Source organism: Canis aureus, chromosome 14, assembly GCF_053574225.1.
Source record: "Canis aureus isolate CA01 chromosome 14, VMU_Caureus_v.1.0, whole genome shotgun sequence".
In the NCBI taxonomy this organism is placed as follows: domain Eukaryota; kingdom Metazoa; phylum Chordata; class Mammalia; order Carnivora; family Canidae; genus Canis; species Canis aureus.
This window is the reverse complement of record NC_135624.1, coordinates 55,684,697-55,709,040: the sequence shown is the minus strand read 5'-3', so window position 1 is coordinate 55,709,040 and position 24,344 is coordinate 55,684,697. Positions and strand designations below refer to the sequence as shown.

General features: G+C 33.8%; 1 long non-coding RNA gene across 8 annotated transcripts in view; it reads right to left on the bottom strand.

The window, feature by feature from the left end:
- LOC144283702 (uncharacterized) overlaps positions 1–24,344 on the bottom strand; it is a 238,583-nt gene that overhangs the window by 46,270 nt on the left and 167,969 nt on the right. For 2 of the 8 annotated variants that reach the window (XR_013352259.1, XR_013352263.1), the window contains 2 exons: positions 3,467–3,573; positions 1,409–1,596 (listed from right to left, as the gene is read on the bottom strand). This is a non-coding gene — a long non-coding RNA (uncharacterized LOC144283702). Of the gene's footprint in view, positions 1–1,408; positions 1,665–3,466; positions 3,574–6,490; positions 6,591–17,379; positions 17,510–24,344 lie in introns of those variants that run through there. The other 6 variants (XR_013352258.1, XR_013352260.1, XR_013352261.1 and 3 more) reach the window with 6 other exon arrangements.

Here is a 24,344-nt window from a genome sequence, read left to right as displayed (position 1 = left end):
CTATCCTACACTAAGCTATAAAGAGATTTACAGAATTTCCTTGCATATCAATAAGATCAGTAAACCCTGGTAACAAGACAGGCTTCACTGGAAAACAATCTCATTATCCATTATGCATGTTTTATTAAGAAAAATAAACAATTATTTTTGTGGTATATTAAGACAGTGATAATAAATGGGATTAATAAACAACTTACCCTAGACCTCCTAATGTTTATCATATTATTTTCTTTCCTCATTTCTAAAGTGCCCCTCTTCACACATATAATCCCCTATATTTTGCAAGCCTCTCTTCAAGTATGTTAAGATCACTTAACATGAAGCTAACTAATGGTATTAATATTTAGCCCACAGAGGTCTTTTTGTTTAGTACTGATTTTTTTAAGAAGTGATGGTGCATTAGTTCAAATGCAAAAGTTTTATCATTAAAAAAGTGTGATATTTAATTTTTAAAATATACACTATTCCAAAAGGCCTCTACAGCATGAATGCTTTTCTCTAAATCACTGTGCCATTATTTTCCAGACAGCCTGGTCTGAGGTAATTAGTTTTGCTTCTCTTTGTGAAATCCATTGAGAGCAGGTCAGTGGATAATGAATGTGAATCAGAAAATCTTCAGCACATTCATTTTTAAACAATTCCTCACAATGACTAGTTGTTTCTGGCATAGTCCCCACTGAACAAGAGCAGCACAGGGGGCCAGGATGCCTGACCCAGGGTCCCTAGCACTGGATGATGTGAATCAGGTTTTGGCACATTCTTTTAATATTTCAGGTTTTTTTCTAGTTAGGCACACAGAAGGCATTTTCTGTTCATTAATTTAATTTAAATTTTATGAAAAAAGACAAGATTAAAATCAAGTAATTTGAGGAGTTTGTTGGAAACATAATTCCTTGAAATCATTTTGGGACCAGGAGACTTGAATGGTACACCTAAATTGAATAGTATGGAAAATAGCCTTAAAAGGTTAACAAGAAGATAAAGCTCATTAGGTGACACAGTTTGTCCCTTAAAATAATATTAATTTTGTTTTATGGGTTCCTGTGAGTAAAAGTAGTAGTAAAGATCATTCAGAAAAAGGACTCAGGAGTAATCTGGTTGTTTTCTTAAAATAATTTTCAGGTTTTACATAAGAATTCTTAATGCAAAGCAAATTTGACACATTTTGGACCATTTTTACAAATGCTGATGGGTGGATTCATCAATTTTAATATAATTGTATTGTATTACATATAACATAATTTCACTCATACGGTTAAGTAACTAGTTAGTAACATATTTCATTTGTGGTTACTTAATGCAACACTTGATTTAGGCAAATAAATAAATGAATGTAAATAATGTAAGTAATAAGTAATTACTTTCTGATTCTAAAAAGCCATAAGAAACATGAAATATTCCCATTTACTATACCTCTGTTTATTTAGTTTTTAGAGTTTTGTGATGGCAAGGCTTTTTTCCTCCCTCAAAACAGGATGTCTCATCCTTTCCCCCACCTTCATCTTCAGTCAGAAGTATGGCAATGGGAGGCATTTCATGATCCAGAAGAATGAGTTAGCAGTGGAGGGTCTATTAGTTCGGGACTTGAGGTTGGACCTAGTGAGGGAAGCTTGGTGTTTATGCCACTTACTAATTCCAGGAGATCACTTCATCAGTCAGCATACCTATAATTGATTCCAGGTGATGTTATTTTTATGCCTAAGAAGCTATTACCTGCAAAAGATACATCCAATAATTTGGATCATGGGCAGAGCAATGATAGCCTCTAGGGTCTCAGGTTCTCATTGGAAGTTGGTCAGTCAGTCAATCGGACAATATTGAAGAGAGTATAGAGGTCATAAGGCTATTCCTAGACACTATGGAAACTCTACAGTCCATAAAAATCAGCTAGGATGTTTATTGCAATGCACTTTCTCTCATGCCAATCCTAGAAATAATGATTTAGCCGATAAGTTTGGAACCTAAGTAGGTAAATTTAAAATACATACTTTTAAGATTAGAACAGCTTTAAATTTATAGAATACTTGTGAAGATAGTACAGAGTTCCCATGTACCCATACAGAAGGAGCTATGTTTTTACTGAACAAAGATTGATGATTGCAATGAGTATGTTTTGATACTTTCACATTAAGAAATACTAGGTTACACTACTGAAGAAGACAAACGGAAAATGTTTGGATTTAGGCATAGCTTGCTCTTTCTGGGAATATCATAACCTGGACTGTTGGAAAAAATTCTGTGAGCAGCCTACGGTGGTGGGAATTATGAAGGAGCTGATAGTCATTGCCCATGAAATACCAGGACTGGAAATGTGACTAATTGTAGGCCCTCCAAGATTGTGAGACTCCAAATAGGAACAGTCCTCGCCTGAGCCTGTAAAAAGATGATTTCTGTAGGTCCCAGTAAAAGTAAGCAGGAAAAGCCAAAAAGTAAGATTTTTTTCTGATATACGGGACTAGCTACAAGATATATCTTACTAGAAGACCTCATTTATTGAATTGTCTGATACAATGTTATTACTTGTTTATAGGATCCCCTAATTAGTCAGGTAATATATACTATTGTAAAATGACATGAAGTCTTCAAAGTGTAAATGATGCTCCAGTTTTCTTGCTTTCAGAGTCCTATTTGTATATCATTCTGTATACTTTATTTTGAACTACTGGTAAAATATATCTTAAAAAGAGAGTTAGGGATTAATTTAATGCAAAGGGAGCAAATAATGTAATATACAACTTTGTGTTTATAACAATTTTTAAGGGAATGCTGAACAGATACTTCTGAATATAGGATTTATAAAACAATTTCATAGTTTAATTTATGGACTAGTCTAATGCTTTAATGGATGTGCCATGGAAATGAATGTAAATTCATCATAATGAAAAAATTGATAGATTTCTGACAATGCTGTGACAGCTGAATTAATGTGTGTGAAGTGCCAGTATTAATGATAAACATTAATAAATACTGCATAAAATTGGATTAACAATGATGTAAAACAATCTTTTGCTCTTATACAAAATCCATTTAACCGGGCAGAGATATTTTCTTAGGCTGAATATGAATACTTAATTCAAAATAGAGTAGTTAGTACCAAATTCTAAAGGAGATTTCATATATGTTGCATAAGCTTATATTCATAAGATATATTTTTTCTTTGACTTCTTCAGGAATCATAGCTTTGGTGCTAAGAGCTCATATTTATTTATTATTTTTGAAAATAAATTGAGTACTCAAAGTATTAAGAATATACAAAATCTACAATATCTATCAGTTTATGATTCCCTCTTTTTAGTAGGAGAACACTAATAACCTCTCCCATGCCAGCAAAATCTACATTTCAGTAAGGGTCCTGCATTGTATATTAGTTTTTGAGATGTTTTAAAGCAAAGGTACTTTGAATTATTCCAAGTATCATATTAATTTTTGTGATTGATGAAGGGAGGATGATAAAAATAAGGCATACCTGCCATTGTCTTTAATCCTTTGGTGAATTATGTGGCATTGAAAGCAGATGGTATAAGCTGAAACACTGTTTAATTCAGAATAGCTGAATCTTGCCTATGGTCTTGCCTGTGGGCAGAAGGAGAAGTAATATATACATATTTTTAAAGATTTAAAGAATACTATGCAAATAGTTTACCACATCTCATTATTTGAAGACAGATCTGTCTAAAAAGGCCAAATTATGACTGGGAGTCCATGCTATACGGACTTTTATCATTTTTTATAGAATCTACCACATTTTAGATTTCAGCCTTTGCCAAAGTACACATTCCCTTAAAATGAGTCACGCCATTGCTTTTGGCTCAGGATTGAGCTTGTCTGATCTTATTGTTTTTCTTTTTTTTCCCCCAGCATTCCACACTATGCTTTTATGGTTTACAGTAGCTGTTTTAAAAAATATATATATTTGGGAAAATCATAAGGTATTGTTAGATGAAATGGATAATAATTTTATGCACATATAAATTTAAGGCTAATATGTATACAGGTGAGAAATTTAGTCTCATCCAGAATCTACTGAAAATTATTAAATCTTATAAGTTATATTTATGTGCTTCATTAGAATCTAAATAACATTTTTTCTTAGATGTGAAGTGACTATGTATGACCTTTTTTTTTTCTAGAATTTTAATTCTCAGTATAATTCATCCTAAAAGACTTTCTTTTAATTATTTTATTACAGAAATTTAAACCATACACTTTAGAAAGAATAGAATGAATAGAACCATGAATTATAATGTACCTGTGACTGAGTTTTAGTAAGAAATTGATCATTCAGTTTCAGTCTGAACAAGTATATATACTGAATACTTAATAAGCCATGATAGTTTTTTCCCAGAAGTTTTTATATATCCATTTGCATTTATATGCTCCAAATCCTATAGGGTAGATATTATTATGATCTTTTTCTAATGGAGAACATGAAAATAGGTACAAAGAAGTGGACCACTGATGGACAAACACTGAATCTTTCAGAATCTGAATCTGGCACTTGACTCTTTAATTTTAGGTCTAATTCTTTTTTTTCAAAGCACCAAAGAGAAAAAGTCAGTTCTTTCTGTGAGACCAAGGATAGAGCAGGAGGGTGAGGACAGAGGTTAATGGGAAAGAGGCAGTAAGACCTTCTTGCTATTCAAAGCGCCTTCCCCGAAAAAGAGATAGTGAGTCAGAAGGGGATACACATTCTTGGGGTCCAGGATTCTAGACTGTCTCCTCTGATAGTGACTTGTGAGGATGGTCACTGTGGTAGATGGTTCTTTTATGAGATTTATAAATCTGATTGGGAAAACAGAGTAAGATGATCTTTGCAGACAAAGATGCATCTAAAATGTGTCTGAACTATAATTTATCCTACATATTACTAAAATAGAGACCTGTTTTTAGCCAACAGTAGCAAGATGTCAATAAGTAAGATTTTATTGTTTTAATGACTGTTTATATATTAATGTTTAATAAGAAAAATGACTTTCTATTAAGTTGGAAAATTCCACATAACAAGTAGTAAGCCTTTAATAGGACAGAGACCAAGTGAATTGTGGAAAAGTACTGTTCATGCTCGACCTCTTTATTGGACCATTTTTCCCATAAGGTTAAAAGTTCAAATACTTGACTTTTTGTATGCTTAGCTAATCTTCTATTTATGTCATAAAACTATCAAACAGTGGATCTTGAAATTAAAGAAATTGATACCCCTCCCCTCCCCTCCCCTCCCCTCTCCTTTCCTCTCCCTCTCTGTTGATCTAGACAGGCAAATTCATGGGATTTTATGATGGAGAATGACCTTACAATTTTCCTCTTTTCTAACAGTTTTAGGCAAGTATTCATTAAACCATCTGAACATCTCCAATGTTGAGAAACTTGCCATATGCAAGAGTTAATGTAGACTTCTTATTAAGAGATACATCAAAATTTTTCAAAACAGTGTCACATAATAAAGGCCATAAATAAAATAGTAATACATAGGTTACTATTATATCCTAAGTCCACTCATTTCATTTCTGAATTGATATACTTTTAAATACTTACAATATATCTTTAATTTAAGATATGGTTTGACAAAATTTTCTTGTAAAGGGCCAAGTAGTAAATATTTTCAGCTTTGCAAGCCATAGGGTTTCTGTTGCCACTACTCAACATATAGTAATGTTGAGTAATGTAAAGCACAAAAGCAGTTTTTCATGGTACATAAATGAATTGGTGTGGCTGTGTTTGAATAAAATTTTATTTACAGAAATGGGCAATAGATCAGATACAGCCCAGAGGCCATCGTCTGCCAAGCTTTTTTTTGGAAAAGATTACTTCAATTCTTTTATAAAAATACCATTCAGACAAGAAGAACACCTTAAATCCAAGATGAGAAAAGTATTCCTTATAGAAGGACGTTGTGAGCTCCATACTTCCTTGACAGTTCATCTGGACTACCCACCTGATCATTATGGCCTACACAGTGGTAGAATGATGGCATTTAGAAGGTCACTCTTAATGAGAGTGAAAATTTAAAAAGAAGATCAAGTTTGAGTTTACAAGTGAAATATTAGTCTATCAAAAGAATATGTTGAAAAAATTTTCAGCTAACTTTAAATGAAGACGTGACACCTGCTGTATTATATTATCATTTTGAATAGCAAAAACCATACATATTTATATGGTGTATGAAGACCTTGTCTGACAGAGTATTAGAAGATCTCATTAGTATAGATTCATAGCACTTTAATTAAGATAATAACATTTTATATAAATAGAGCCTTAAAACACAGCATAGAATAATTTGGAATTTAAATTAAAAAGTGTAAAATATTTAGACAATTTTTAAGATTTCAATAGCAAATAGATATATTATTTCAAAATTATACATAAAGAAGCAGAAAACAAAAAGAATTAATAATTTTAAATACTATTCTATTAAAAGTAAGTGGCGAAATGCATTTTTAAGCTGAAAATTAGAAATAGTACAAAATATCAAAATTTAAAAACTTTTTTTTACATGAACAAGAAGAGTATCCTCATAGGGGAGGTTCAGTCAGTTGAGTAGACAACTTTTGATTTCAGCTCAGGTCTTGATGTTGGAGTTGTGAGTTCAAGCCCTGCATTGGATTTCACATTGGGCATGGAGAATACTTTAAAAAAATATAGTATTCTGATAAACTTTTAGTTTTAATAAGTATATGTGTAAAGTGTTATATTAATAGCTGATATCATAGGGGTCCCCGTGTAGCTCAGTCATTTCAGCATCCAACTCTTGATTTTGGCTCAGGGTTGTGAGATTGAGGCCTGAGTCACGCTCTGTGCTGGCCATGGACCCTGCTTAGGATTTTCTCTCTCCCTCTGCAGCCCCCAATCATAAAAAAAAAAAAAAAAAAAAAAAAAAAACAAAAAACAGTTGATATCATAAGTTTAAATAAGGTTTTGAAGTCTATATACACATGAAAAAACTTAAATCTAAAAGATGTTAAGATACATTGCAATTTAGTCATTTTCATAAGTATAAACAGAGCTGTGTTAGCATCTAATGCAGATTCACAGAATTGGCAATGACATTAAAATATATTGTTCTTTTCTTGTCTTTCTCTGTAAAATATACTAGAATTTTTATTAGGTTCACCAGGCACTCATCTGTGAGGAGGTAAGCAGATGGGGAGACAGGAAGAAGAGATTAGAACTTGTAGCAATGTAAATGTAGAAAGGAATGGGTATATTAGTAATATATAATGATACTCAGCTTTTGAAATTCAAAACAAGGACCATATAATTGGACAATAAGCTTTAAATGTGTCCCAAGGGAAGCTTTCTTAAGTTTCTTTTACTCCCATTTAGTACCTGACTTATCACCTGGTTTGGAGTATTAAGTGCACAGAGGTCAGAGCTATAGGGCACCACTCTAGAACACGCCTAGAGTTTAGTTTAGGCATGGAAAGAAGCCATAATATAAGGCATTCAAAGTGAATTAAATTCTTTCTGCCTGGGGGGAATGACAATTTGGATAAAGAGAAATAGGAGACTGGAACAACCAGCTAGGTACTCAATTTCCACTTTTCTGACTCTGGGCTGAGAGAAACAAAGTATATAAAATGAAATGAGAAGAGTGAGGGCCAAAAGTGGTCCTAGACTTACCTCTGGCTTTTCTTAGGAATTCTGGAGAGAATCCGAATTTCAAAGCTTTTCTTTGTTAATCTGGGATGCAGTCCCAGAAGTCAGATGGAGGTAGGATTTCAGAGTTAGCTGTTCTGAGCCAGAGTCAGTATCTACCACTGACATTTAGAACTGGGCTAAGAGCTATTAGGGCTGCTGTAGAGCCACGTGGGAAGAAAAAGGTAACCCTGCAGCAGAGCTGTGTGGACCTCTGGGCTAGTGGACTGGATGAAAGATCGTTGCAAATGTAGATACCTGAAACCAAAACCCTCAGTTCTTTTGTTTTAAAAGATTTTTATTTATTTACTTGAGAGTGAGAGTAGGAGAGATCATAGAGGGAAAGGAAGAGGGAGAACCAGAGCAGTGAGCTGGACACAGGGCTTGATCCAGGACCCTGGGATCATGACCTGAAGTAAAGACAGATGCTCAACCAACTGAGCCACCCAAGTGCTCCAAAGATTTCAATTCTTAAAGAGAATATCATATTAGCATTTCTGGATGGTAAAAATAGTTCATCAGTTTTTTAGATTTCAGCATCAGAAAATGGCAGGAAAATCAACGATGAATGGACACATGACATCGGCAGAACAGCTGCATATGATCAAAGTCAAGGATAAAGTCTCCCTTATTTTCACTTCAGTGATCCACAGTCACACAGTTGTCAGTCCTTACTTCCAAAGGCCATTTAGAGGAGGAAACAGACAGAAGGATTGACATCAGGTACTAAACAGACATACATGACAGACTGAATATTCTTTTATTTTAAAAAAGACTGAACATTCCTTGAAGGTGTTCCTATAATTATCACATTGGTTTAACTTTAAACCAAATTAGACATTCAAATAAGTTTCCCCACCTTAGCAATAGGTAATGCTTAGATGGAACATCAGCTTGATTATAGATTAAATAAAGAAATTCTGTACAACTGAACTGTAGTGAAGTTATCATTTTGTGACCGGCATTCAAGGGCACAATTGCAATTCATAAATGTCTTCCTAATAGACTAACATAAATACTGCAATTGTGCTTTATACTTTACATAGTAAAACATAATTTTAAAAATTATGGTAACCTAAAGACAGAACATGAAACTTATTTAACAAATACATAAGTAAGACTCACATTATTAACATATTGCTTAAAAATTTTCTGTGCCAATTATTAACTTAGCCAATGTAAGTAATTATGTGCAATATCTACAAAGTATTTCTTGTGTGCCTTTGTTCTGTCACTGGCATTAAAAAGAATAATAAAAAAAGTTCTCACTTTAGAGGAACTTCTTATTTAAGAAGTTAGAATTTGAGTGCTTATAAAATTAGATATTAACACTTAAAATTTCAGCAGATAAAATACTGTACAAATGTAGAAGCTCGGGGGAAAATCACCATTGTTTTACCTTAGAGAATTCATAGGCCGTTTATAACTACACATAAGGAGAAATATTGAAGTTGACATGAGAGAAAAGCAAACAGACAATGATAGAAGTGTAGCAATTAGGCTTGAGGATGGGCTTGGTTAAAGAAAAAAATGTACGGATGAACAGCAAGAAAAAAACAATATTTGAAAGTATATATTAATATTAATGGTTCTATTATTGAATTATTTTCTTTGCTTGTATATAATTTGTCATAGACCTAGTAAATAAAAATTTTTAAAAGATTGTGTTTATTTATTCATGAGAGAGAGAGAGGCAGAGACACAGGCAGAGGGAGAAGCAGGCTCTATGCAGGAAGCCCGACGTGGGACTTGATCCTGGGTCTCCAGGATAACACCCTGGGCTGAAGGCAGGAGCTAAACCACTGAGCCACCTGGGCTACCCTAGACCTAGTGAATAGAAGATCCATTGAAATAAAAAATTTTAGCTCAGTCTCAAGCATTTTCCAAAACTGAAAGACTAAGACAATGTCAAATAAGAATAGGCACTGAATGTCAGATTAAAGAGTTTAGGCTTAATGAAATAAGAAATGTGGTAATGTAAACAGATTTGTACATCAGTAACTTTTCATGGAATTTATTTTATTTTATTTTAAAGATTTTATTTATTTATTCATGAGACACACACACACAGACAGAGACATAAGCAGAGGGAGAAGCAGGCTCTATACAGGGAGACTGATGTGGGACACAATCCCAGGACACTGAGATCACACCCTGAGCTGAAGGCAGATGCTCAACTGCTGAGCCACCCAGGTGTCCCATTCATGGCATTTATATTTGGAAGGCATGATGAGTAAAAGATAAGTAATGTAATATCAATATATATGCAAGAGCTTTTGGAATCCTCAGAACTAGCTCTGACTCTTGGTTTGCTGAAGCTGTATTATTGATATTACTTTCCTAATCTATAGGATTAGATTAGGGTAATCATGATATCTGCATCTAATCATGATACACCATATGTTTATGAGAATCCCAATACATTGGTACCAAATATATATAAAAATTCTATATGCATTTCAAGAAATGTTATTAGAATAGTTTTCTCAAACTTAATGATACTTTGTAAAGCCTTAAGTGTGCAATTAAATATGAAAGCCCTTTAAGAAGGGAAGAGGGGGATTCAGGGTGGCCATGGCTGCTTATTCAAGATTATTCCTCTCTACCCTGCAAAAGTAAGAATTAGTGATGATGCAACTTCAACATACTCAGAAGAAATGCTATACTATTTGATAAATTAGGAATTAGATATTTGCAGGTGATATTTCACTAAGAATAAGGCTTGTGATTCAGGATAGAATAAGAATAGGAGGCATAATGTATTAAAAAAAAACCCTTACTAGCTGAGGCGTGACCCTAGAATTGTGTGGCACATATTTTAATTATAACTCTGATTGAGTTTATCCCAATCATCCATAACAGAGGAGAATTAGACTTTTTTTAGACTATTAATGACAAATTAATTACATAAAACAAAGAACAAGTTCACATATTTTACTTTCTGTATACTTACTGTTTTGTTACATGGATAATGTATTTTGTTCATCCTTTCAACAACTACTGGATGCTGAACTGGAGTCAAGCATATACAAGGTACAATGGATACAGGTCCAAGAACAATACTATTTTTTAAAGGAATTCACACCATGAATATATAATAGTATTATAGTATTAATAAATCCAAAGGTTAAATGAAAATACACATTTCCCAGAAGAGAAACAGACTTTATGAAATGTTAGCATGCAGTTACAGTGTTTTGGAAGAAATGACTTCTTGTGGGAGGGCAATATTGACATCCAAAAATGGAGACCTGGGACATGAAGGATAGTGCCAACACTCACTTTGCCTTTCCTGAGATATAGCCAAGACTCTCTGAACACTGATAGAGAAGGGTAGAATAAATTAGGAGTTGAGATTGAATGTGTGTTTTCAGTAGTCAATGACCATGAAGTAACATAATTACAGAGGTATGGGAATTTGGTGGGTTCATTAAAACAATCACATTTTTGGATCACTGCTTTTGGGTATAATTTGAAGGTAAAGGGGAATGTTAGAAGTTTGAAAATGTTAATTTGAGTCATTGGACAAATATGGAAATATATGACTCCTTTTGGTATCCCGATGTCCATCAGTGGAGTAAAAAGAATTGAATGGAGTATTTTTAAAGAAATCTTAAACAAGGGATGCCTGGGTGGCTCAGCGGTTGAGCGTCTGCCTTGGGCTCAAGGCTTGTTCCTGGAGTCCTGGGATCTAGTCCCACATTCAGCTTCCTGCATGGAGCCTGCTTCTCCCTCTGCCTATTCTCTGCTTCTCTCTTTCTTTCTCTCTCTCTGTGTCTCTCATGAATAAATAAAATCTTTAAGAAAAAAAAAAAAGAAATCTTAAATAATGGGTATAGTCTTTATGAACCAAAAAGGAAACTCTTTCCCATACTTTTTTTTGTTTTTTGTTTTTTTTTTCTGGTGTAATTATTTAAGACAACTTTTCAGAAAAAGTAGAATTGGGGGCAAAGTTAAGGAGATTGGAATGTGGTGTGATATATTTTGCAGTACACAGTATAAGTTTTCACACTGTGGGGGACACTGAGTGCCCTTCTATATAGGGAGTATTCCTAGAAAATGGTATCTTTCAAGCATGTAGAAAATGGATGGAATAAGACTAAAATTCTCAAATTGTTGGGCAATTATAGATTAATACCATTGGCAGAAAGGGCTATATGCCTTGAAAATATTTGTAAATTTGATAAATAGTTCATGAAGACTAACATTATTAATGTTATTTCATGAAAAATTCATCTAAAGGCTGGACAAGCACTGAATTTCCTAGATTTGATATTAGCCTAGATTATGGTAAAAATATAGTCATTCAAATGTATTTTACTTCTGAGTTTTATCAAATATGTGTAGTATTTGCTATAGTATATTGCTGTGTGTTATGAATGATACTGTAATATTAGAAAATTTTGTTATCCTCATATTTTCTTAGGATTTTAGCTCTATATGCCAACATTTCTAATTTTATGTGATTAAAAAATAAATTTGAGGTAATATAACATAGTTTAAGTCCTATCTAAGATTATATAGTCAACCATGTCCTTAGGCAGAATTAATCTAAGGGAGAAAGATTAAGGCAGTGGATATCCAGTTAGATCAAAAAAGAATAGATTTTGGAAAAAATTATGAAATGTCAAATGTGTTTGAACCCACCAGATACTTATAATCTTAAAAATGATCTCAATATTTCTAAATCCTTTAGCAGCACTGTTAACATTCTGTAACATTTCGTCCTCACCATTTTTCCATTCCTCTGTTAATACTTCAAAAGTAGATTTTTTAAAAAAGATTTATTTGTTTGAGAGAGAGAGAGAGAGTGCCTGAGAGTGGGAGGAGTGGTAGAGGATAGAATCTTCAAGCTCACTCCCCACTGATATTGGAGCCCACCGCAGGGCTCAATCTCACAATCCATGAGATCATGCCCCTCAAAATAGATTATTAATTAAATGTACTTCAGTAAGCATATACCATTTTTGAAAGTCTTTATTTACTAACCCTAAATCCTATATCTTGCTGTGATTTACTTAATATTTTTAGGATGGCTCTGAGTTTTTTTACATAAACAATCATGTTCTCTATGAATAAAGACAGAGTTACAACTTCCCAATTTTTATGACATACTTCTGTTTCTTGACCTTAAATATAAGGTCATAAGAAATGATAAAAGTGAAAAGTCTTGCTGGATAAAACAGTTTTGCATTGCTTGAATAAATCAAATCTTGTTACAATAGATGCCCTTACTTTAAAAATTACTGTATTTTGGGCACCTGGGTGGCTCAGTAGGTTAAGTGTCCAACTCTTCATCTCAGCTCAGGTCTTGATCTCAGGGTCAAGCCAAATTATTAAAAAAAATAATAATCCTGGGTTTAGCTTGCTAAAAGATCAGTTACGATTTTAGATCGTATACTCATGAGAAAAAATGACCTGTAACTTTTTTTAGTAATCACTCTTAAACTGGCTTTAAAAAATTAGCTAAAAATGTTCCCCCCTTTTTTTCCTAGTCTGGGAAAGACTGTGGTTATTTCTTCTTTAAATGTGAGAATATACTAGTGGAACCATCTGGGCATGGAGTTTACTTTTTATTTTGTGTGAAAAGATAGAATTAATTTCTTTAATAGATAAAGGGCTATTTAGATTTTTAAAATTTCTTTCTGTTGATTTTGGTTAATTTTGTATTTTTCTTATCATTTTTAAAAATTTCACTCAAATTTTTATGTTTATTGGCAGAAACTTATTCACAATATTCTGTCATTAATTTTACTACCTGGCACATTTTATATTGCATTTTTTCATGGTCCTTCTTACTAGTGACTTTATAATTTTATTGCTTCACAGAATTAACATTTGACATTGTTTCTATTGGATCTTACTTGCTGGCCTTACTCTTTTCTAACATATGTTTTTGGAAGTACACATGTCTTTTTAAATCAGATTCAACTATATACCACTAAATTTGATTTTCTGATAATAAAAAAATTTCTACCTTTTCTGCTTTGAGTTTTTCTTTGATACATAGGGTTAAAACTATATTTATTTTCCTACTATTTAAAGATTTTCAAATTATCTTAGTGTTTTCTTGCTTAATTTCAGAGCACAATGCAAAATTTTGAAATTTGCTAACAAATACTATTTGAATTTACAGATTGCCAATGTATGTACATGTCCCAAGAACACTAGAAAAAATTTTGCATTCTGAAATTCTTGAGTATAACATTTCATTCATATCTATCAGCTAGTTCAAACTTGTTAATCTTTTTCAAATCCTCTATATCAATGTCTCTTGTTTGGTCAATTACTGAAAGGAGGTGGAGGTATGTTAAACCTCACTTTGGTTGTGCTTTTGAATTTTTGTTGTCTTAATTATTTATTTTGAAATTATGATATTAAGTCTCTTGCAAAATTCTAATACTTATATCTTCCCAGTAGATTGGCTCCTAAATTATCAGAAAATGATTCCTCTTTATTTCTAGTAGTGACTCTTGCTTCAATATCAACTTTTCTCACTTTCTATTAGTCATTTATATCTTTTTTGTTAGGCTTACCATTTGCCATCTTGTATCCTTAAATCAGGGATCTCTTAAAAAAAGAATTAAAACTGAGTATTGATTTTAAATCCAGTGTGAAAATGTCTTTTAATTGATGTGTTTAGTCCACTTAGAGCTGTTTGGATTTAAACCTACAATCTTACTATTTGTTACTGACTGGTGCCGCTTGTTCCATACTCCCTTTTCCCTCCTTCCTTGACATTTTGGGGATTATTTGGGACTTTTGTTATTATATTTTTCTCTTTATTACCTCATTATTTATACATTCTAAAACTATCTTGAGAGTACCTTGGTGATTATGATATGCCTTAACTAATTTTAACTATTATATGCAGTAGTACATTAACCACATTTTAGATTGTGTGGGAATATTAGACCCTACTCCACAAAATATGGCCCATAGATCAACAATATTGGCATCACCTGGGCCCTTGTTTAGAAATGCAGAATTCTTGGGCTCCATCCAGACCTGCTGAATCAGAGCAGTTTTACAAGAATTTCATGTGTAACCAGTGCTCCTTAAATTCAAGGGGCATTGCTTGCCATACAGTTAACCCCAACTACCCTTCCTCCTGCCCTTTTCTATTATTGTGGCTATATAGTTTAATTCTAAAATACTTTAAAATCTCCCAAGTCATGATTATTACTATTTAACTAGCAAATAGATTCACCCATCTATTTACCCACATATTAAATTGAATCACATATTTATTCTTGTTTCCCTCCTTCCCTTCTTTATAGTCACATCTGGAATAATTCTTTATGTGTCAGAATTCCTTCAATATTTTCTTTAGTGTGGATAAGCTGATGTTTAACTTAAAAGATAGAATCACTAGGTATAAAATTCTACTTAATGCTGCCCAAAGTAACTAGCACAATGTTTATGCCCTAACAGATGTTCTATATATTTGGTGAGTTGTTTATTTTTAACAATACAATTACTTAATTGATTTGTGTTTAATTTACAGCAGAGCAATGGAATGTTATTTTTATTAGAAAAAAAGTGAGTTTTTGCTGAATGTAATAAAGCAATACTCTTTTACTACTTTCTGATTTTGCAAATAATCTTTATAAAACCTAATATTGATTGCAAGTCTCAAGGTCTTTATGAAGGTCACAAAAGTTAAAATGTTAAATCACTTCAAAGCTTAACAAAATCAAATGAATATGTAAAAGTATCCTATGTAGGAATATTTCATTTAAGGCTGGAATACTACAATGCATTGTAGTATTAATTTTGTGATGGACTTACATTTAATTATAGGTGATCATGAATAGCTTGAAAGCAAAACAGGACTGAAGTGTGTACAAGGAATTGCAGTTTCTCATGATATATATACATCTTAATTGAAAAAAAAAAGTGATTGACCCTTGCAGCTATAGAAGCATTGTTAAATAATGCACTAAAACTTAAATATCCAGTCATTGTTGTGAATATTATTGCAAATTAAAAAGATCATCTAGATTTGACAATATCTACAGTTTTTCATTTTGAGCATGTGTCTTCCATATCATTTTGGCACCTTTACTGTTTACAGTGACAAGTGTCAGTGTTCAGCAAACAAACAAAAAACCTTAACATAAGTTCTTGTTATGACTATTCTAATAGGTTTCATTTTATATCCTTCATAATGGGAAGAATGAGAAACTGACAATATTTTTCCCTGGAGCTAATTTTTATTGCTGTTTGTAGTCTAAAGTTCCCACAAGTTAGCAATATGTTATTTATTTTTAATGGACACAGACTGAACATCTATTACATTATATAGATAGGTAGAATTTTGGAAAATTATTTAGTAAAGCTTAATTAACTGCTACCAATTTAGATTCTAGTCTGCTTTGAGAAACAGCCAAAGAAAGATATTTTATGTGTCATTCTAATGTTAGCGTACTCTTATGAAAAGGAAATTCTTATCTACCTAAATTTTACTGATATAAGTAAAACTGATTAAGTTATGATATAACTTAATATCCTATTCTTCGGTATAAAAATTACTTGAAGTTAATAAGAATACCAATGACTGAATCAACCAACCTATTTATTTTTACATACATTTTTACAATTTTACCGATGAATGAGGTGATTTTCTTCAGAGCCATATGGGTCATTTGTGTCAGAAATAGTATTAGTTTTGAAATTCTTACTCTCGGTCAAGAACCACCTGCCATACCACTAGTATTTGTCATCTCAATGGAGCTGATGAGGATTTTGTCAGGTTCTATATATGACATCTAGTGGGTGATAAATTTTTAGAGACAAATTGACATATGATATTGTGTAAGTTTATGGTGTGCATCATGTAGATTTGCTACCTTTATATATTTCAATATGATTACCACAAAATTTTCAATGTATGACATCTTTTGAGTGATAGAATATTGTCTTTTTTTTTTTCATCAAGGAACTATATAGCACCAAAATGTAGAAGCTTAAGATTTTTGGAATGATGTAATTACAGAACAAAGAAACATAAGTGAGAAGGTATTAAATTTGGAAAAAAAAAAAAGCAATGAGGAGGAGTATGAGTAAATACTATTGTTCATCATTTTGTTATGGTGTTTGAAATATTTTCAATATTATACTATCAACGTTAAAAAAATTATCTGATAGCCCTTCCCAACTCTTTGTCTTGTCAATTTACAAATCTCTTGATTTGACCTTGTTTTCTTTTAAAGATTATTTATTCATTCATTTGTTCATTCATTCATGAAAGACACAGAGAGAGAGAGAGAGAGAGAGAGAGAGAGAGGCAGAGACACAGGCAGAGGGAGAAATAGGCTCCATGCAGGAAGCCTGATGTGGGACTCAATCCCAGAACTCTGGGATCACACCCTGAGCCAAAGGCAGGTGCTCAAACACTGAGCCACCCAGGTGTCCCTTGATCCTATTTTTAAAATAATTTTGATGAAAACTTAAAAATCATGAATTGATGTCTCATTTTCCTAATTATTGGTATTTATTTATATTTAGTTAGTAATACAAACTTAATACCAACTTAGTTAGTTAGTAATACCAACTTAATACTTTTTAGTTAGTAATACCATTTTTTATTCCTTTTGCAGCACCTATGTCCCAAGGACTTTATATGCATTTCTTACCAAAAGCATAAAAACAAAAAATACCCAAAACCAAAACAAAAGCAATATTTTATTCCTGATTTGAGGAGGAAACTGATCCTCAGAGAAGTTATGGTATGTCTTTACTCACCAGGTAGCTATGAGAGCTTCTCTTGACTCCAAGACAGCAGAATTCAGCTACATTATTTTTTCTACTGCGTCATCTTTTTTCAACTTTTTTTTCCCAATTTTGAGTTTTATTGAAAAATAAGCATACATTACTATATAAATATAAGACAGATAGCATAATCATTTGATTAATATATATTGTGAAGTGATTACCACAATAGTTCAGCTAACATCCATCCTCTTATATAAATAAAAAGGTAAGAAAGAAGGAAAAAAGGAAAAATGTTTTCCTTGTGATGAGAACTCAATACTTACTCTCTTAACTTTCCTGAATATCATATAGCAGGGGTAACTATAGTCATCCTGTTATACATTATGTAGCTAGCACCTATTTATCTTATAAATGGGAGTTTGTACCTTTTGGTCACCTTCCTTCAATTCTACCTTTCCCCACACTCCCCCCACCCCCTGCCTCTGGTAACCAGAGATCTCATCTCTTTTTCTATGAGTTTGGTTTTTGTTTGTTTAGATTCTACATATAAGTGAGATCATGCAGTATTTGTCTTTCTTTGACTTATTTCACTTAGCATAATGCCCTCAAGGTCCATTCCTGTCGTCACAAATGGCAGGAATGACTCATTTTTTATGGCTGAATAATCGTCCCTCATAGATGATAGATAGATAGATAGATAACAGAACTTTATCCATTCATCCATTGATGGACACAGATTGCCTCCATATCTTGGGTATTGTAGATAATGTTGCTGTGAACATGGGAGTGCAGGTATCTTTTTGGATTAGTGTTTTCATTTCTTTTGAATATATTTTCAGTAGTAGAATTGTTGTATCATATTGTGATTTGATTTTTAATTTTCCGAGGATCCTCCATACTGTTTTCCATAGTGGCTGCACCAATTTACATTCCCACCAACAGTAGACAAGTGTTATTTTTTAATCCACATCCTTATCAGAATTTTTTATCTCTTGTCTTACTAATTTTGAAAATGTGGGGAGAACTTTTTTTCATGAGTTTCCTGAGACAAGCACAGAAGGTTTTAGGATCACACACATTAATTAGTCATTTGAATATCTCCATCTTATCCTGATAAGTATTGTCAGAACAAGGCATTGAAGGGAATATTTACTATAGGCCATTTTGTGTTTCATTGTTAGTTGCCAAAGGCTGCCTTCTGGACACTGGCCATTTTACGATGGGAGAGAAATCAACAGTGCATCATCTTTTATTCTGTCCTAGCTGTTAACATTTCTTGCCCTGACAGCAGAGAAGTGGCATTTTGGTCCATATTATTCTGTTTCTGTAGTAAATAACACCAATGGAAGGAAGTGAGCCCTACAGATTATCTTCCCTTCTCAGCTAACAGGTAGTTGGCAATTTTCCAAATGCTATGGTTTTTGTAAGAAAAGTATGTTTTTTTCATTTTACTAATGTAACAATGGGTATATCATCAAACCAAAAAATTAGGATTCCCTGTGTGAACCTACTATAAGAAAACTTTTTCTTTTGGAGAAAATATTTAACAAAAACTATCTTAGAATTCTAGCATTGAAACAGACCTCAGAGAGGTCTCACTGTGAGGACAAATTATTGCATATTATTTTGTTTTTAATTTCCAAGGTGAAAGAATTTACCAAATAATTTTAAACTGTTTTTTTAATTGTAATAATTTGTTTTTCTTGAGGTATAATTAACATATACTATTAAATATAATGATTCAGCAATTCTGTATGTTACTCAGTGCTCATCAAGATAAGTGTACTTTTATCTCCTTTATCTATTTCACCCTTCCCCCATACACTGCCCCTCTGGCACCCATCAGTTCTCTGTATTTAAGAATCTTTTTCTTAGGGAATAGAAGGGAAGGGAGAAGAAATGGGTAGGAAATATCAGAAAGGAAGACAGAACATGAAGACTCCTAACTCTGGGAAATGAACTAGGGGTGGTGGACGGGGAGGAGGGCAGGGGGTGAGGGTGAATGGGTGACAGGCACTGAGGGGGGCACTTGACGGGATGAGCACTGGGTGTTATTCTGTATGTTGGCAAATTGAACACCAATAAAAAATAAATTTATTATTAAAAAAAAAAGAATCTTTTTCTTTGTCTCTTTTGTTTGTTCCTTTTGTTCCTTAAAATTCCATATGAATAAACTACCAAAACTGGAACAGGAAGAAATAGAAAACCTGAACAGGCCAATAACCAGGGAGGAAATTGAAGCAGTCATCAAAAACCTCCCAAGACACAAAAGTCCAGGGCCAGATGGCTTCCCAGGTGAATTCTATCAAACGTTTAAAGAAGAAACCATACCTATTCTCCTAAAGCTGTTTGGAAAGATAGAAAGAGATGGAGTACTTCCAAAATCGTTCCATGAGGCCAGCATCACCTTAATTCCAAAATCAGACAAAGACCCCACCAAAAAGGAGAATTACAGACCAATATCCCTGATGAACATGGATGCAAAAATTCTCAACAAGATACTAGCCAATAAGATCCAACAGTACATTAAGAAAATTATTCACCAAGACCAAGTAGGATTTATCCCCGGGACACAAGGCTGGTTCAACACTTGTAAAACAATCAATCTGATTTATCATATCAGCAAGAGAAAAACCAAGGATCATATGATCCTCTCATTAGATGCAGAGAAAGCATTTGACAAAATACAGCATCCATTCCTGATCAAAACTCTTCAGAGTGTAGGGATAGAGGGAACATTCCTCAACATCTTAAAAGCCATCTACGAAAAGCCCACAGCAAATATCATTCTCAATGGGGAAGCACTGGGAGCCTTTCCCCTAAGATCAGGAACAAGACAGGGATGTCCACTCTCACCACTGCTATTCAACATAGTACTGGAAGTCCTAGCCTCAGCAATCAGACAACAAAAAGACATTAAAGGCATTCAGATTGGCAAAGAAGTCAAACTGTCCCTCTTCACCAATGACATGATACTCTACATAGAAAACCCAAAATCCTCCACCCCAAGATTGCTAGAACTCATACAGCAATTTGGTAGCGTGGCAGGATACAAAATCAATGCCCAGAAATCAATGGCATTTCTATACACTAACAATGAGACTGAAGAAAGAGAAATTAAGGAGTCAATCCCATTTACAATTGCACCCAAAAGCATAAGATACCTAGGAATAAACCTAACCAAAGAGGTAAAGGATCTATACCCTAAAAACTGTAAAACACTTCTGAAGGAAATTGAGGAAGACACAAAGAGATGGAAAAATATTCCATGCTCATGGATTGGCAGAATTAATATTGTGAAAATGTCAATGTTGCCCAGGGCAATTTACACGTTCAATGCAATCCCTATCAAAATACCATGGACTTTCTTCAGAGAGTGAGAACAAATTATTTTAAGATTTGTGTGGAATCAGAAAAGACCCCGAATAGCCAGGGGAATTTTAAAAAAGAAAAGCATATCTGGGGGCATCACAATGCCAGATTTCAGGTTGTACTACAAAGCTGTGGTCATCAAGACAGTGTGGTACTGGCACAAAAACAGACACATAGATCAGTGGAACAGAATAGAGAACCCAGAAGTGGACCCTGAACTTTATGGTCAAGTAATATTCGATAAAGGAGGAAAGACTATCCATTGGAAGAAAGACAGTCTCTTCAATAAATGGTGCTGGGAAAATTGGACATCCACATGCAGAAGAATGAAACTAGACCACTCTCTTGCACCATACACAAAGATAAACTCAAAATGGATGAAGGATCTAAATGTGAGACAAGATTCCATCAAAATCCTAGAGGAGAACACAGGCAACACCCTTTTTGAACTCAGCCACAGTAACTTCTTCCAAGATACATCCACGAAGGCAAAAGAAACAAAAGCAAAAATGAACTATTGGGACTTCATCAAGATAAGAAGCTTTTGCACAGCAAAGGATACAGTCAACAAAACTCAAAGACAACCTACAGAATGGGAGAAGATATTTGCAAATGACATATCTGATAAAGGGCTAGTTTCCAAGATCTATAAAGAACTTATTAAACTCAACACCAAAGAAACAAACAATCCAATCACGAAATGGGCAAAAGACATGAACAGAAATCTCACAGAGGAAGACATAGACATGGCCAACACGCACATGAGAAAATGCTCTGCATCACTTGCCATCAGGGAAATACAAATCCAAACCACAATGAGATACCACCTCACACCAGTGAGAATGGGGAAAATTAACAAGGCAGGAAACCACAAATGTTGGAGAGGATGAGGAGAAAGGGGAACCCTCTTACACTGTTGGTGGGAATGTGACCTGGTGCAGCCACTCTGGAAAACTGTGTGGAGGTTCCTCAAAGAGTTAAAAATAGACCTGCCCTATGTCCCAGCAATTGCACTGTTGGGGATTTACCCCAAAGATACAGATGCAGTGAAACGGCAGGACACCTGCACCCCGATGTTTATAGCAGCAATATCCACAATAGCCAAACTGTGGAAGGAGCCTCGGTGTCCCTCGAAAGATGAATGGATAAAGAAGATGTGGTCTATGTATACAGTGGGATATTCCTCAGCTATTAGAAACGACAAATACCCACCATTTGCTTCAACGTGGATGGAAGTGGAGGGTATTATGCTGAGTGAAGTAAGTCAGTCAGAGAAGGACAAGCATTATATGTTCTCATTCTTTTGGGGAATATAAATAATAGTGAAAGGGAATAGAAGGGAAGGGAGAAGAAGTGTGTGGGAAATATCAGAAAGGGAGACAGAACATAAAGGCTCCTAACTCTGGGAAACGAACTAGGGATGGTGGAAGGGGAGGAGGGCGGGGGGTGGGGGTGAATGAGTGACGGGCACTGACGGGGGCACTTGACGGGATGAGCACTGGGTGTTATTTTGTATGTTGGCAAATTGAACACCAATTAAAAATAAATTTATTTAAAAAATTCCATATGAATGAAACACATTAATTTGTTTTAATTGAGTATAGTTGACACAATGTTACCTTAGTTTCAGGTATAAGACATAGTGATTCAACAAGCTTATACCTTATGCTATGCTTACCTCAAGTACACCTACCATCAGTCCCTATATAACACGATTACAGTACCATTGGCGGCATTGCCTATGCTGTACCTTTCATCACCATGATTTTTTCACTTCATAACTGGAAGCTGGTATAGCTTCCTTCATCCATTTTGCCCATCCCCTGTGGCAGCCTTCAGTGTATGCTCTGTATTTTGTATTCTCTGATTTTTGTTTGCTTGTTTCATTATTTTTTTAGATACCATATATAAATGGAATCATGTGGTGATTGTCTTTTTTTTTTTTTTTTTCTAATTTCACTTAGCCTAATACCCTCTAGGTCTATCCATGTTTTTGCAAATGACAAGATTTCATCCTTTTTATGGCAAAATAATATTCCACTGTGTGTGTGTATGTGTGTATGTACCTCTTTTTCTTTCTCTATTCATCTACTGATAGATCCTTGGGTTGCTTATATATCTTGGCTATCGTAATAATGATGCAGTAAACATTGGGGTGTATATGTCTTTTTGAACAACTGTTTTTTGTTTTCTTCTGGTACATACCCAGTAGTGGAATTATTCAATCATATAAATAGTTACTGTAAATTCTGAGGAAACTCCACACTGTTTTTCACAGTGGCTACAAATTACATTCTTACCAACAGTGCACTTTTTCTTCACATCTTCACCAACACTAGTTACCTCTTGTCTTTTTGATTCTAGCCATGGTGAAAGGTGTAAGGTGATATCTCATTTAAATCTTGATTTGCATTTCCCTGATGATTACTAACTAATGTTGAGCTTCTTTTTTATGCCTGTTTGCCATCTGTATGTCTACTTTGGAAATGTATCTTTTCAGGTTCTCTGCCCGTTTTTAACTGGACTATTTGATTTTGGTGTTGAATTATGTAAGATCTTTATATATTTTGGATGTTAACCCTTTACCAGATATATCATTTGGAATACCTCCTGCTATTCAGTAGGTTCTTTTCATTTCTTGGTTCCTTCACTGTTCAAAAGCTTTTTATTTTGGTGTAGCCCCAACAGTTCATATTTGCTTTTGTTTCCCTTGCCTAAGGAAACATATTGAGAAAAATGTGGCTAAGGCCGATGTCAAAGAAATTGCTGCTTGTGTTTTCTTTTAGATTTATGGTTTCATGTCTCACATTTATGTCTTTAATCCATTTTGAGTTTATTTTTGTGTTTGGTACAACAAGTGGTTTAGTTCCATTCCTTTGCATGTAGCTGTCCAGTTTTCCCAGCAAAATTTGTAAACAAAACTGTCTTTTCTACATTGCATAATCTGGCCTCCTTGTTGTAGATTAATTGACTTTATAAATGTGGATTTGTTTTTGGGCTCTATTCTGTTCCATTGATCTATGTGTCTACTTTTGTGCCAGTACCATACTGTTTTGACTGTAGTTGTATAGCATATCTTGACATCTGGGATTATGAACCTCTAGCTTTATTTTTCATTCTCAAGTTTGCTTTGGCTATTTTGAGTCTTTTGTGGTTTCATGCAAATTTCAGTATTTTAGTTCTGTGAAAAATGCTGTTGATATTTTACTAGGGATTGCAGTATATCTGTAGATTGCTTTGGGTAGTCTGGACATCTTAATAAATATTAAGTTTTCCAATCCATGGGCATAGAATATCTTTCCAGTTGTATTGTAGTCAATTTCTTTCATTAGCATTTTGTAGTTTTCAGAGTATAAGTCTTTTACCTCCTTGGTTAAGTTTATTCCAAGGTATTTTTTTTTCTTTTTTGTGCAATAGTAAAAGGGATTGCTTTCTTAATTTCTCTTTTTTTTTAAGAGAGATTATTTATTTATTTATTTATTTATTTATTTATTTATTTATTCATAGAGACACACACAAAGAGAGAGGCAGAGAACCAGGCAGAGGGAGAAGCAGGCTCCACGCAGGGAGCCCAACGCAGGACTCAATCCCAGGTCTCTGAGATCAAGCCCTAAACCACTGAA